We start from the raw sequence: 16,551 nt of genomic DNA, 5'->3' as shown, positions 1-16,551 counted from the left end.
AGTTTAACCTCAGTGGGATTTCAAACCATTTGAAAATGCGTGCGGTAAAGGAAGACTTTGGGCAGGGGTATATATAAGGGGGTAATTTCATAACATTAGTTCTGCCACAAATCCTTCAGTAATGGTTACCTTATTACATAAACAGAGATGTGGTAATAAAGTATTTTACAGAACAGAAATAAATACAAGAAAGGATGCTGCAAAACAGAATGACTAATTGCACTCAGTACACAGTATCTCATGAAATCAGAATCTAATGATCTTCAGATAGGCAAGTTAAGAGAAATTATAGGTACTTTCAATTTTATTTACACCTTCAGCAGATCTAAAATAGCTCAAATTAGAATCTGACTGTCCTAGGATTAGAACACTCATACAACATTCACCCCCTTGCAATCAACAGCTCTTGATATGGCATGGGATGACTTCAGACAGAGGGAAAACACCAAGGGTGATGGCCAAGCAGGAAGAGCAAGTTGGAAGCAAGCACACGAACATACCCATGGAAGTACTAAGAATCAGAGGAAAATGATTCATGACTGCCTCTACATGCCAGAAGGATGCATCCATCTACAAACAAGGACATTTGATGCTGCAAAGCTCCCCTTAGCAGCAGATCTGGCATCACTCAGCACTATGGTTTTTCACAAGAGCATTTCCCTGGAATAAAGTGTTCAAGGGGGTATATCCTGTGCCTAAACACTGTGCCCATACACCAGCACTGCCATACTGGAAACCTCCTCAGCACTGCCAGCTTACAGCCTGGTGCTGTGAGAGCAATACAGTCAAGCCTGAAGGAGTATTTACAGAAAGCAAAGCACGCAGGTTTATTTCAACTGATGTAATTGTAATATACAGCATTAACACTGCAGAGAACTTCTACCTAGGATTGAAGAACTGCTTCCTTTTTTTTTTTTTCTTAATTGAAACAGAAAAGAATATCTGTAGCAAACTAGGTTAGATGGGAACAGGGAGAATTAAATACTTACATGGCACAAGAACAAGTTGACTTTTTGTAAGGAAAGCCAAAGCACAGTGTTTGCTAGACAGCTTTGCTCCAAAGCCCCCCTCCCAAAGCACTATGGGCAGTGTTAATTAACAGCTACTCTTTGAATCTGAAGCTCCATCTTTTTACAAAAGCTGTGCTGGTATTGCAATTGGGAAAACAAGGGAATTTGGAGGTCCTGGACAATGACAAGGTGAATACAAATGAGCAGTGCCCTGGCAGCCAGGAGGGCCAAGTATGTCCTGGGGGCATCAGGCACAGCATGGCCAGCTGGGCAAGGGAGGGATTGTCCTGCTCTGCTCTGAGCTGGGGCAGCCTCACACCTCGAGTGCTGGGGGCAGTTCTGGGTGCCACAATGTAAAAACGATATTAAACCATTAGAGAGCTTCCAAAGGAGGGCAACAGAGATGGTGAAGGGCCTTAAGGTGAAGCTGCATGAGGAGCAGCTGAAGGCACTTGGTCTGTTCAGCCTGGAGGAGACTGAGGGGAGACCTCAGTGCAGTTACAGCTTCTTGTGAGGGGAAGAGGAGGGACAGACCCTGATCTCTGCTCTGTAGTGACAGTGACAGGACCTGAGGGAATGGCCTGAAGTTGTGCCAAGGGAGGTTTAGGTTGGATATCAGGAAAAGGTTCTTCACCCAGAAGGTGCTTGGGCACTGGAACAGCTCCCCAGGGCAGTGGTCACAGCACCAGCCTGACAGAGTTCAAGAAGTGTTTGGACAGTGCTCTTGGGAACATGGGGTGACTCTTGGGGACGGTGCTGTGCAGAGTCCGGGAGTTGGACTTGATGATCCTTGTGGGTCCGTTTCACCTCATTCTGTGTAACACTCTTAGCTGCAGCTCACAATGGAAAATTAGCTTCAGGAAACCAGGGAAGCTAAAGAGAGTTGAGAAGATGAAGGGAAAAAAGCTGAGTCCAGAGGGCCATAAGGATTTTACCTTTCATTTCTGGTCTATTTCCTTTACTCAAAAGCCACATGCAAGAAAGTCTTAAAAATTTTTCTCTCCTTTAATAATGGGATTCCTGTAATATCTGTCTGTGTACTTCACTCAAACCAACTTTATACTTCCACTGGAGAAAAATAAAGTTACAGTCCCCAAAAGTCTATTTTAATGAACCTTCTTGGTCAAAATGTTGCATTTTCTAACAGAAGCAATGAGAGTACAGCCAGTAGGACGAAGGATGGAGAAGCCCAGCCTTGCATGACCATTACATTCAAGAGCACTGTGTACTCAAGACAGTATGCTTCAACTTGTGTTTTCTTTAAATGCCCATGCCTCATAATTGCATAATAAAATTTTAAAAGAAGGAAGAAAAAAAAGAGTGACAAGTGGGACTTTCCTTCCACATGTCTCTCATTTCCTCCAACACCTGCACCTGCAGCACGAAATCTGAACACCAAGAACATTTGTCATCCACCTGCCCACTCCTCCTGCCAAAATCCTGCACCAAGCTCTGAATCCAGGGGACATCCCAGAATAACTCAAAGTATGGAGATGTATAATTCTTGATTACCTCCTTTGCATTTAGTAGCTTGACACATGAAAGTTTGCCATCTAATCTATAAAAGTATTTAAAATTCTCCTGCACATGTGAAACACTGTACAGAGCAAAAAAAAAGGCTGTGTGCAGTTATCCTGTAAACAAGATTTAGCTATAAAGAAGTTATCTCAGGTTCACATGCTGACTAGATACAACAATCCAATAAAAAGTGAAGGAATTAGAAGACCATGAAAGCTGAGCATGACAGTCATGAAGGTAATGCTACACCATGCAAATCTGACTCGTACAGGGAGAAGAGTGCACATAAAACCTGAATTAAGATGCCCTGCTAAGATGTGAAACTACAACCCCTGTGTTCAGGTAGGTAATTGACACCTTTTGGAGGACACTTGTGTTTTGGAAACCAGATCACACTGAAAAAGCACACAAACAAGTCACCATTAGGCAAGTTACAGTATGTTAAGTATTTATTTGTGTGCTTACTCTTTCCAATGCTTGTGGGGTCACACCTGGAGTGCTGTGGGAGAGGTGAAATTCTCTGGTGAGCCCTAGCACACAAAATTACATGCAATACACTGAAGTAGTTACGTTCCTCAGTACAAGAGAATTTTTATACTTTTACCTGAAAGAAGAAAGGATGTATACTGGCACTATAAATGCACCCCAGTGCTTGCCTTGCTGCCATTTCTTTATACAGTCAGCCATGCTATGAGAAGTCAATCTTAAGACTTTTCTATGTTCTGGCTGTACACCTGTGAGATCCTATGTGGCTACATACATGTGGAACCTTCATTTTAAGATGCTAAACATCATGCCAGACTGTACCATCATCCGTAAGTAAACAGTACTAACAGAGGTCAGGCACGTATGAATGACAGTTGGCTTCAAATAGAAGAAAGTACAAAAAAAAAATTCCTCATTTTCCCATCATTCTGAGAATCAAAAGAAGAAAAAAATTACTTTATGTACAAGTGTTATGCCATGGCATTGTGCTGCTCAGGACAGAATCCTAACCACTATATGCCCTGTTAAACCCTCTTGCCTTCAAACAGTAAAAAAAGGAATAGGCTCATTATTCAGAACATCCACTACCTTCAGGATCTAACTGCCTTTCTAAAGGATAAAGGTGCTAACACTATAATTTTTAACCTTGTTCCTACCCAGGATGCACAAGGAGTACTGAAAGTGAAGATGACACGTCCCAGCATATGGACAGAAAATAGAGAGACAGGAGATTTGTTACAGATGCATTTGTCAGATCACTCCCCTGCACCTTTCCCTTCTTGTACAACACTTCACACATCTGTAAATTGCTAATGTTGCCAAAATCATGCAGCCAGCTAACAGCATTTCTGTTACAGAAGCTCAGGGCTGAAAAGTCTGGTGAGTCCTGAGGAGCTGAATATCCTTGCCTGCACCAGACCCATATCAAACTAACTTCTGAGAACCAGCAAGTTTTGGGGTACCAAATCATTGCTATGACAAAGGCCCATGAAAGAGGATTGACTCCTGGAGTAGTTAGAAAAGAAAGCATTGGTACCTGCACATTTCCTTTGATTTTGGCAGCACTTTCCAAAATGTTACTTGATCAAAAGACCCTGCTTCAGGAGGCAAGTACTGCGGTTTCTTATTTTTAAGTATTTTATTATTTGTTTTAAGGGTAGAAAGACCAGCCAACCAATTAAAAAGAAATTCTGTAATGGTACAGCTGCATGTGATCTTATCACTTACTCCTTCTATGAACTTTAAATAGACTACTGGAGGAAAAAAACTCCACATATCTGGCAATTTCCAAGATGTTTTCTGCAAGCTCATAATACAAAGGCTTCAGTTACCTGCAGAAGTCAGGCAGTGAATTCCAGGAAAATAAGTACCTTCCTCCAAATTTTAGCCGTTCTTTTCTTTCAATAACAGGTATCGAATTCTTGGTGCAGTGAAAACCCTGCTGCCATTAAAACCTGTTTCAAGGAAGAACACACCTAAACTGAACCCTCAGCTCCAGCACTAAGACGCAGAAGGTTTTGCTACATTTGCTTCATACTTTCACAAGCACTGAAGCAACAGCAGGGTCAGCACTGTAACCTGATGTAATATATCTGCTTTAAATACAGGGACTTTAAAAGCAATGCCAACCAAACTGCAGGCAACAGGTTTCCTTCCCAACCCTGCAGCTGTCCCATTCTCTGCAGGGCAGCAGTCCTCTGGAAAAGGGGGCACCAGACATGCCTCCTCTGCCTCACTGTGTGTGCAAAGCCTCTTAAACAAAATCTTCAGTAACTTACTCAAGATAAGCATCTCCATCCATCTGGTTGTGATGCCAGCTCACACCCATCAGCAACCCTCAGGTTCAGGGTCATCATATCACCCAATCCTTGTTCTAGCTTCTCCATTCAGCCTGCTCCCCTCTATAACCATAACCATATAACCATCTATACAGCCATACCCAGGGCGTGTGCTGTAACAAGGAACAGACAGGAACAGATTTGACACTGCTGCAAGGCTGTTTTCATTCCTCCCCTGCTCTCCACCCTGCCCGGGTGGAAGGAACCTGGAAAAACTCAGGTAGCCCCAAAGAAACCAACTAAGCAAGACCAGCTTTCAGCCAGGTCCATCCCACTGCTGATTTCCTGCAGGAGAAGCAGCAGCACGACACAGACACGTGGGTGATGAAGAGGCCTTACATGGCTGAGGACGAGCAAAGCCATCACACTGCACCCAGCAAGGAACCATTAGCAAAAAGAAAGGCAAATGAAACACACGGACAAAATCGAAGATGTAAGTGTCTAATGAAGAACTCTAAAATGCAGTTAAGAGGAGGCCAAAATATAATGCACTGCACAATCATAATTTTACATATAAGAATGGTTCTAGTGAAAAGCACAAAATAACAAAAGGTCATACAGGATAAATCACACAAAGCTAACTTAGAAGATTTCTTAAATATAATTGTAGCAGCATGAACTGACAGATTATTGCATTGTAAAAGCAAAAACCAACAAAAATCCCAACCTTGATTTGGTCAAACTATGAACTAGACTAGGATGTCTTAGGTCTATTTCTGTCTTGAATACTACAGGATTAAGGATGGTCTCAAGGCAGGTCAGGTAGGGGAAGGGGGGAAAGTTTACCATCAAGAGACCAAACACATGAAGAACCAACAAAATGTTTATTTCAAGAACAGGCAACTTGAATGTTTTATTCAAGCTAAACACAGCTAAGTATTCCAAGAGAAACAGTGCTAATGACAATAAATACACAGAAAAAGATTGAAATAAAAAGCTAAGCAGACAGTGAATACAACCAAAACCTCTTGCTACACCCTGGCCAGCCTGCAGCTGAGGGCCTTGAGGACAGAGAGGAAGACTCTCCTTTACTTCTCAGCCTTATACGTTATACTGTAAAAAACACGTTATGCTGTAAAAAACATCAAACAACATCAACCTTACTAGTGATTTGAGACACATCTTGAACACAGTAGCCCATGATTAAACTTCAATGGGAAGTCTGACTTTCTGATAATATTTGGTATTTTACTTGATGCCCAAAGCTTATTGTTAAATTTGTTAGATGAGGAAAACACATCACTATGCAATTAGTGATTTACACATAGAAACAATGCTGACTGCAGCAACGTGAAAACCTAACTTACAATGTATTTTGTAAGTGCTCATATTCTGCCAGGAGTGAAAGGACAGAATCAAGTGGTGTTTCATCATCAACACTTGTAAAGCAACTCTTTAAAGTCTGGGCAAAAGACGTGCTCTTCAACCTCTATATTAAGACTCTGCACATTAATTATAAAAATGTCAACATATTAAAAGTTGCTCAGCAAGTAAACCCTGAACATTCTGAGTGTACCTATTTCATACGTGTTTTGTACAGACTATGTAGGATACAGAATAATGCTTCGGACAATTAAATTGCTTATTCATGTCAGCAGCTGAGTCTTCCCCTCTGGAATCTCACCACATCTCTATTTTTGCTGTATGCTAAAAGCAAAACATGTTTTTGTGCAAAAAACTCTTTCATTAAGCAATTTTTCAAGTATCAAAACACCATTCATGTAGTTGCTAGTTATTCTTCCACAATGTTTTTATCTCTGTGTAATACAAGCCCTCCACATAGATGTGTCATCTCTAAACCAAACAGCAGTGAAAGGATCCTTCAATTAAACAGACCTATTATTCTTAACCAAGGAGTTAAATGCTCAAGTTCATATCCCCACACTGGAACTGGTATGTGGTGGGGTAATAAGGGTAGGGAAAAAACCAAAAATTAAAAACTACCAAAAAACCTTTGTTAATATTCTGGTCTCATGTTAATGACTGACAGCTTAGGGGAGAATTTGGTATGAATCTCAAAAGAGCAATGATGCTGTGAGGATGTGCCAGAACCACCAATAGCTGATTAGAGCTTCTTCACTGGTTCAGTGAAAAACTCAGCCTTGCTCCTCTCTTCTGCAAAACAACCCTTCAGGGTGTTGGGCGAGTAAGATTTTTAAAAAGACTGAAAAATAGATACAGACAAACATATGAAAGTGGAAAAAGGTGCAGAAACAAAAAATTAAGTAAGGAGAGAGGTGGTAAACTACATAACAGCTCTGCTAGGCTTCTTCACATGTGCACTTGGCCACTCAAGTCACTGCAGGTTCAAAGATGGTCATCTCCTTCCAAGGCCATGCATCTCTCCTTTGAAGGCAACACAACACTAAAGGATGTTAATAAAACACTCCAAGACAATTGTTTCTCATATACTGCAAAATCTAGTTAAAATCTGGCAACATTACTGAGTTCTCACAGAGAAACATCTCTGCTTCTCATCCTTCAGGATGCAAAACTGTATTTTAACAGCTTCCTAAAGGTGTATTTTAAGACACAAAGTCAATCCCACAAATGCTTAGAAAACTGGGCTGCGCTATATGCAACCGATACCTGAGCTGATGCATCATTTGAGCCTGACGTGTTTTGTGAAACCAAAAAGTATTCAGTCTGCACAACTGGAAATTCATCATAGCTCTGCAATTGTTCAACTAGAGTTTAGATTTGAGTCTCTGATCTAAACAAGCCCAGCAGAGAATTCAGAATGTATGAGTCAATTAAGACAGATTTCAAAAAAAAAGAGAAACATTTGAAAATAACATTAGCAGTCCCTTCCTGCATAATGCAACCACTTAGCAGTGGCGATAGAAGAAATCAATACAAAGAAGTACCAGAGGATACTATTTTTATTCTGCAAGGCATGAGCAGACTTGCAGCCTGCTTTTGTGTGCTTCAAAGGGAGATGATGATGGTTTTGAAAGGGCTAAAAAAAGAATAAAGAAGTTAGAGGTTCTGGGAACCTGTCAAGTAAAAATGGAGAATCGGGTATAGCCTCTGGAAAATTACTTGGGAACCTAATGAAGGCTGCAAAACCAGAGGACAGTGTCATGGTTTGACTCTAGCTGATAAATAACATCCCACAGCTGCTTGCTCACCCCTCTAGAGACCTGGTGGAATACAGAAGAGAATCAGAAAAAGGTAAAGCCTGTGGGTTAAGAGGTAAGAACAGTTTAATAAATGAACTAAAATTAACAATTACAATATCTACAATAATAATAATGATGAAAAAGGAGGTAAAAAAGAGAGGGAGGAATAAAACCCAAGAAAGCCAAGTGATGCACAATACAACTGCTCACCACTCACTGACCAATGCCCAGACAGTCCCTGAGCAGTGACTGGTCCCTCCCAGCCAACTCTCCTCAGTTTACACACTGACCATGACATTCTGCAGTATGGAATATCCCTTTGGCCAGTTTGGGTCAGCTGTCCTAATTGTGCTTCCTCCTGGTTTCTTCTGCACCTGCTCACTCACTGGCAGAGCATGGAACACTGAAAAGTCCTTGATTTAGAGTACACCCTGTTCAGCAGCAATTTAAACATCACTGTGTTATCAACATTATTCTCATACTAAACCCAAAACACAGAACTGTACCAGCTACTAAGAAGAAAATTATTCCAGACAAAACTAGGCCACAGAGCTCTTACTATTAAAACTCACATGACAAATGGTCTGACACCATCAACTCTAAAAATGACAGCCATGCAGAATTTTTACCTGTAAGTAGAGGCAGCAGCAACAACTCATGCATTAGCAGGGTAATGATCTACACTGAAATACAGCGGCCTTTCTGTACCTGTATTACTATCATTTTACTCCTCATTTTTAACTGAGCAAACAAATGCAGTACTCCTTTCTGACTTGCTCAGTGTCATCTCTCTCAATCTCTGTGTAAGGATCTTCCACCATATTGGTGGTGTTCCCTCATACTTATGTTCTCCTCCAGTCCTTACACTGTATTTTAAGCTCTTACAGATGGTGATGGAGATATTTGCATAAAACTTCCCAGCCCAGTCTAGTGGCTGGGGCCTGGCAAATCTAGCCACCTCTCCTACAGCCAGAGAAAACAAGAGGATGCAGAAGCAACCATGGTCTAAAAGCTGTGCCTTCTGGGTGGCAGACAAGTCAGAATTCAAAAAAAAAAAATGAAAAAATCTGCTCAAATTTTTTGAAAGCAGCTTTTCTGCTTAGGCCTACTAAACTGGCAGCTTACTTTCTGTCACTGTACCACATATGTTAACAAAAAAAGAACATTCTGCACCATGTTGTACAAACACAGGTATTTTCCCCATTAATGAGGCTTTATGCATGCACAAAGTCACACTCGTAAGATTAATGCAAACCGTAACAACATGCCAAAAGGCCACTATACACCAAGTGAATCAAGGGATAAATGTATTATGCAAGGGATAAATGCATGACCCTAATTTAGGGCAACCAGCTGAGTTCACAGGGTCTGTGACCAGCTAAGAGCAACCTCTCCACATCAGTACTGCAAAACAGAAATGAACCAGCAAACCACAATCAGACATTCACCATAAGCATCTGCTGCCCTGCAATCCACCGAAGCACATACATAAAATGCCAGCACAGCTTTCACTGTGTACTTCAAAGCCAACTCCAGATTCGTGTGCCTCTCCCAAGAGTGGCCTTCAGCTACCACAGGAGCCCTTCCTCAAAAGCGTGCAAGCAGCCATATGAATGAAATGACCCCACAGATGGTTTCCAGCAAGCACACAGGCCATGCACCCGAATAAGATGACATTTGAACTTCAACAAGCAAAAAGATTCCTCAAGCTTCTTTTTCTAAAGGGCAGGACAATGTTCAACATCGAAGAATGTCATGCTCCTAACCGGTTAAAGGTTTAATCATTGTTATTTAAGTCAAAGGTTCTCCCTACTGTTTGGCAAGGAGATGATTCTCAAAATGATGATTCAAAACACTAGAAGTAATCCAAGAGCAGGAAATATTCCTTCAGGAAAAGGTTAACTGAAGCTTTCTGATTCAATTTTATGCATAGAGATAGCATATCTAAAGGGAAGCCTACACAGATTAAGGTATCCTCATTGTCTCAAGTGAACCCAAACCTAAGGACACTGGATCAGCTCAGTGACTAGACATCTCCATTCTATGCTGACAGTGATACAGTAGTGGCAATGAAAGAGTAGATTTCTTTTATTCATTTCTAAGAGCCTCAAGATCTCTATTTAAATATAGGTGTCATGGTTTTAACTCTGCAGAGGAGCTGCTCCTCCACAAAGCTGTGGTCTGCTCCAAACCTTAACCATATGGCATCTAAAAGGAAAGAAGGCATTTTCCCACTAGCACTTGCTAAGGGCTCTTTAGTCAACACAGGCACAGCAGAAATACTGCTTTAACCCTAAATGCTTCCCAGCAATCTTTTAACAGCAAAAAGTGAGGGAGAAAAAAAAAAAGAAAAAGAGGCAAACTTGCCTTCTTATGAATTAACTAGCTAAACATATGAGGTGTATTAGGTTTAATAAACTAAATTACATTCTTCTGCAAATTAATACTTGTTCATTTTTGTCCAATCCTGATAACATCCTTAAGATGACACCAACAAAAACCCCCATTGGCATACAGAAAAGCTGGAGTGTTACCTGAAATCAAGACTACATCCTTTTTGAAATCATGTACATGTTTTAAAGCAGAGAGCCTGAACATGCGCATAGGAAGAAAGCAATTACCCTCCAGTCACTGCAAAGACAGCTGGCAAGAAGAGAAACAGTTTTCTCAAGGTCAAGAGGAAGAGGAGCGCTTCCAAGTGATAACAGAAGAACAGTCACTTTGTTCAAATCACTGACCCAGAGTCTCAAAGAGGAGGGTTATGTAGGGATCAAAGCGCAGGGCATAATTTGAAAATGCAGGAAAAGAGGTTTATTCCACATTCACTGTATTGCACAAGCAGGTTTTATCTCCTGTAAATGCTAGGGCAACTCAGCATATTTAGTCACTGCCCAAAGCATATCAGTTTTCAAGCAAATATTTGATATGAAGTTTTGACACACAGGTCGATTAAACACAAACAACTTCAGCTTAAATACAAGTTTATGAAATGCCTGTATATTTCTACCTGCCCAGTACGCCACAGGTCATTAACAAAGCTATAATTAATGAAGCACAACCTCTACAGTTAATAAAGTTTTAATAAGGACATGAAAAATACCCAGTTGCAATGGGATGCCAAAGCCAGTTGAACTCACAGCACTGAGCTCAGCACAAGTAGCATGATTCGTCTGTTCATGGAGAAGTAACAATTGCATTTAGCAGCATACATTTTTTGTAAAAACACACCTGGTAAGGAGGTTTATTTCTGTTTCATGCGAGTCAACTATTTCACCAAGAAAATTAAATAATTCTCCAATGCTCCAATACAGCAGAAAAACATTTACCAGCCACATACTTCAGACAAGTTTGCTCTTGTGCTCTTATTTGCCCTGTAAGATAATGTGTTCTAAATGCCAAAACACAAACAGAGAAACCAAGGCAATAAATTTCAGGAGATTAATTTCATTATATAGATATAAGGAGATCCAATGTGTACACAGTCGACAGCAACTCTACAAGTTATTTCCATAATAAGATTGAAGGCAGCATTTATTTGATTTGTCAATCAAAAAAAATCAATTCGTGTGACTGTTTGCATTATCCTCATCAAACAAAGATCTAACTGCTGTTCTGTCGGATGATGGGGACAGGTTTCAGTGCCCTCAGAAATCCAGATATGAATCATTTTTACCAATCAGCACTCAGGAACTGCAGGGACATCAGCCTAAGCAATGCCCTCTTAACCATATTGCTGCAGTACCAAATTTAAACAGCCTTAGGAAAGGTCATAGTAAAGCAATCTGACCTGGAAAAAAGTTTTTAAACAGACAAACTTCTATGTAATTCATTGATTATCCTTTTCATTTGTCCTTGTGTGTTTTTCCACTTAAGGGAAAAAGCATTTTCAATGCTAGTATGCACAAACTGCAGGAATCTCTGCATTTTTAACACACTTAAGAATCACTAAACAGATTAGCAACTACATTACAAGAATTATTGTCAGTTTTGTGAAGTGTCTGGATGCACATGGAGAAGTGTGCTTTATTATGCAGAAAGCATCAATTTCTGCAGTCTATTATACAGCAAAACAGCTTTGAAAAGCTTATGGTGCAGCCTGGAAGAATGTAATTTTGTATATTGTAAAAACAGGAAAACAAAAGCATTACTGCAAGAGGTGAGGCCAACAGTCCCCGTGGTATTCCTATGTCTGAACAGTTTTATAGATCTCACTCCCTCACAAGTAATTCAGGATATGGTACTGACAGAAGGTAACAAAAGAGGATTGACATTAAGAAGACAAAATGAATGAGTTGTTATGCAGGGGAGGTTATAGTAAACAGCATAATTACCTATACATGCCCTCATGCTCTAAAGGAGAGCTGTCAAATCTAAGTGGGGCTTTTGTAGCTGCAAGAGCCAACATTTTGCTTGTGATCCATCTTAAGACAGCAGGAGTAAAACAATATGCCAAGAAAGAATAGGTAGACGTATTTGTGGCTCTGCTCTTCAGCAATGAAAGAGAACCCCTTCCTCTCTTCGTTCAAAGTCAGAGAACAAAACCTTCATGTCTGGAACAAAAAAAAACCCAAACCACACCAAGAGCCCATTCACTCCAAAGGGCTTTCTGAGTCCAAAAGAGCCTTCCTGGCATGAGTTGTCACAGGGAACAACTCTGCACAGCACAGGCACTCTGGCTGTGCTCTTCTTCCCACTTGTGGTGGGAACCCAGATCCACAGAGCTGTCCCTACCATGTGGGTAGCAGGGTGACACCTGACATGGCACTGAGCCCACCCTCCCATGCAGTCACTGCTCCTGCCCTGCCTACTGGGCATGAATGCTCACGGCTCCTTTTAGCACTAGCTCCAAGGGGGGTCACAGGGGACAACAGCACACAGAGGCATGTTTTAACATGGCACTGCAGGCAGCTGCTGTTTCTCTCCCAAAATTTTTTCTCAGGTGGAATACAGACAGCATTAACTGCGAGATTTGCTTTGTCTGCCACCAAGTGAGGGTTGCTGAGACCACCAGAAGGTGGAAGACAAGTATTTAACCTTGTGCTTTGTCTGGGTGTCTTTTTTTTTCCCCGAGCTCAGCAGAAACAGAAGCTTGCGATGTTGCAATGTTTACTGCCCCAAAAATGAGGAAGGTAAAGGAATGAGGTCAGCTCAGTACTTGAGAGCATTTAACCAATTAGCAACTGAATGTCACTTACAAGGAACATGCTTGCAAAGGGGCAGCTCTGGATCATGCTCAGCACTGGGCTCTCCATCTGTGGCTTCTGGACTTGAGCACCAGGTCAGCCTGAAATTCTAGTATCTTGTCAGTTCCACCATCATTCCCAAAAATCTGAATCTTCAAACATATTTTCAAAAATCTGCTCCCAGCAAGTTGCAAAAGAAAGTGCAATTAAACGAACTGTCCAGAGGCCTGATGGATCTACAGTATGATTTCAAATTTACTTTTTTTGTTCCATTAACTTATCTTCTCTAAGTTAATTCCTCTTATAAACAACACAAAATGAAAGTCAGCAGGGAAAGAAGAGATTAGACAGAGAATTCAAAATATTTTATTTCAATTCTGGCCGTACTAAAGATAAAGAATGCAACAAGAAGAATTCATGCTGGGAAATTTAAGAACAACATCAACTTACTAAAAATACTGCAATAAGTAAACCTAGAGACTAGTCAGACAGCACATAAACTAAATATCATTAATGCTACTATATTTAAGTACCAAATATGCAGTGAGTTTTAATCAAAGATAGTCCATCTGATCAGCTCCTGCTAGGTAAAAGGCATTAACTCACAAAGTGCAACTGTGTTTTAAAAACACAGGATGAGGCACAGAGACCATCAGTCAGCTTACAAGACAAAGCCACACCACATATTCATTTCACAGCTGCTCTCTCTGGTTGCATTTGAATGCTAAAATACAGGAGACTTAAGTCAGAACATATGACAGATTCACTTAGCTACTTACGAATAAAAAACACAAAGAGCTTCCAGCACGCACTACACTACATACATAATGTGTGCCTTTTACAAAATTCAGTGAAGTCAAGCAAAATTCTGGTATGTCTTTTAGTGCTCTTGACCAGTATCAGCTGGCAACAGCATCCCTGAGAACAAATCCATGCTTACTTTCTTTGGCAAATTCAGCACAGTGATCCATTTGCTCCTAAGTTCACAGAAAGCTGGGAAGGGATTTCCACCCAGCTGACCCCCAGCTATCTCCAGGTACCAAAAGTTTCAGGTAAAATTCTCCCCTCGTGTGCAAGTACAGCTACCCCCAGCCAGAGTACTTGCGTTGGCTACTTGGGGATCTGAAAGCAGACTATGTCTAGCACACCACAAATACATGAATACTTATATAAAAAAGTCTAGCTTTTATTGCTGATCAGCATCAGACGATCACGTGTGGCACAGGCTGACTCTCCCTGACACAGCTTCAGCTGCTGTTAGCAGCGGTGAGCCTGCACCAGGACCTATCTCTAGCTGCGTAGTATTTTAACAGCAGAGAAAAACTTCGGGCTGTGACTGCACTGAAGGAGCGAGAAGGGCTTAGAGTGAAATACATCTCAAACTCCTCAGCATTATTCGCAAGTTCAAATAAATGCCCTCCCTCTCCGCTAGCAGCTTAATGATGCAGCAACACCATCAGCCCGCATCTACAAGAAGTTCGCAGCCGCAAACCCTCCACCCAACCGCGGCCACCGGCGATAATTTCAGCCGGCGGTTCACGGCAGGCCCGCGGCTGTCAGGTCCTGGCAGGGAGCTGCTCTGACAGAGATAACCTCACCCTGCAAAAACCTGGCCCAAGACTCCGGCGAAAGGCTGTGCCGCCACGGGAGACGCCTGCACGCTCATCCTCCTCCAGTTTCAGCTGCAGGGCGTGTTTCCATTTGCACGGAGCGGTTTTGGAGACTTCCTGATGGGAAGCATCCCAACTACAGCCATGCCCCTGCCTTGTTTTCCCTCGCCATCGCTAGGAGCCGGCTGAGCTCTTTGCTGGAGTTTTCTGTCACAGCCACGAGAACTCTGCCATGGCACTGAATCCCACAGCATGAGAGAGAGCCCGAAGCACTGAGAATACAAATGAGCCGTACGGGGCACTGCCGTTCATCCGCGCCTGGACTCGGAGCGGGCAGGGCACCCAGCTGCCGGAGCGAGAAACGCCTCTGTCTGCCAGGAGCCCTCCTCGCCGAGCAAGCCTATTCCTGCGACTATTCCTGCCCAGGTCTGCAAAACTGACCTCTTGTCTGCAGACTCACAGCACAGATCGATACCGGCAAGCTCTCTGGAGTGGGATCCTCAGATGCCGCTCCCCTGGGAATCAGGGGAAAGGAAATGAGGGCAGAAAAGCAAGGAACGCAAGCAGAGAAGGAGAAAACACACTGCCCAAGACAATACCTCAGATAACCCCGGGCACTGCTTCTAATGCTGCTGGCGCCCGAGGGCTTCCAGGAGATAAAGAGATAAAAGCAAAGTCATAAAGTTTTTTTAAAAGTCTCTGCACCGGCATCTGACACACTGACACATTTCTATCGTTTGCCCTTCCTTTTCTGCTCATTTCCTAAGGCACGTACTCTTTACACATCTAGGTTTTAAACAGGCTGGCCCCTTTCAGAAGCACTGCACATCTCCACGGCGCTGGTTTAACGCGTGTCCTGTCCCACACACAGACCCGGGGAACTACCCTGCCAGCGGCTCCGGTTCTAAACCAGTAAGACGGTCAGGGGCGCTGGGCAAGGGGCAGGGAAGCAGAAGTAACAGCCTTCCCTTCCGAGGCCGAGGAGCCCTTCCGCTGACAGCCTGCCTCTCCGCCGGGCTGTTCCCCCGGCCGGCAGCAGCCGCCTCAGCGGGGCCAGGCTGGCGGGATGCACGCCCCACATGACGGAAACAGACGGATCAGGGTTTCTGTCTGGAGCCGTGGCAGCGCTCAGCTCTCCGCGAGCTCCTCGGGAAGGCATCCACGGCCGAGGATGGGGGCTGAGGTGCGGGGTCTCCTCCCTTCCTGCCCCTGTTATTCCACCCCACCCCGTGCCCCGCACGGCGGAAGGCGCTGCCGCCGCCGCCCGGGATGCAGTATCCATGGCAATGCGGGATTGCATCATACTCTTGACTAAACTGCACCGGAGAAAAGACGCTCCCGGCGAGAGCCCCGTCCCTTCCGCCGCCCCGTCCCCTCCCTTCTCCGGCCGGCCTGCCCGCCACTGCCGGCCCCGTTCCCGGCCGCAGCCCTGCCGCTCGCCAAGTCCACCCTCTGCTCCGCGCATCGCCAGCGCTGCCGCCGCACTTGTTGCGCGCCCCGCGGAGCGGCGCCCCCCGCCCACCGTGACCCCCGCCCGCCTCATCCTCCGCATCCCCCTCCGGGCCCGGACGGCCGCACCGCATCCCGTCTCCGGGCGGGGAACCCCGACGCTGCGCTCCCTCCCGGCCGGGGACGCGGCCCTACCTGGCGGCGGCGGCGGCGCTGGGGGCAGCGGGCAGCACCGGCCGGTCTGTCCCGCTGTGAGCGCGGGGGGCGGGGCCGAGGGGCGGGCGCGGGGTGCGGGCCCCGCCCCCCTGCCGGCCGTGGGCTGACGGTGACGTCAG

At 43.8% G+C, this 16,551-nt stretch overlaps 1 protein-coding gene across 7 annotated transcripts in view; it reads right to left on the bottom strand.

Annotated features, from left to right (window-relative positions):
- ELOVL5 (ELOVL fatty acid elongase 5) overlaps positions 1–16,493 on the bottom strand; it is a 38,954-nt gene extending 22,461 nt beyond the window's left edge. Inside the window, exon 1 of one of the 7 annotated variants that reach the window (XM_014869510.2) lies at positions 16,412–16,493. The gene's annotated coding sequence lies outside the window, so the exon portion shown is untranslated. The other 6 variants (XM_088162276.1, XM_088162280.1, XM_088162279.1 and 3 more) reach the window with 6 other exon arrangements.
- Positions 16,494–16,551: the final 58 nt, after the last annotated feature.

Source organism: Sturnus vulgaris, chromosome 3 (genome assembly GCF_052056855.1).
Source record: "Sturnus vulgaris isolate bStuVul1 chromosome 3, bStuVul1.hap1, whole genome shotgun sequence".
Lineage (NCBI taxonomy): Eukaryota > Metazoa > Chordata > Aves > Passeriformes > Sturnidae > Sturnus > Sturnus vulgaris.
This window is presented reverse-complemented; position numbering and strand designations above follow the sequence as displayed.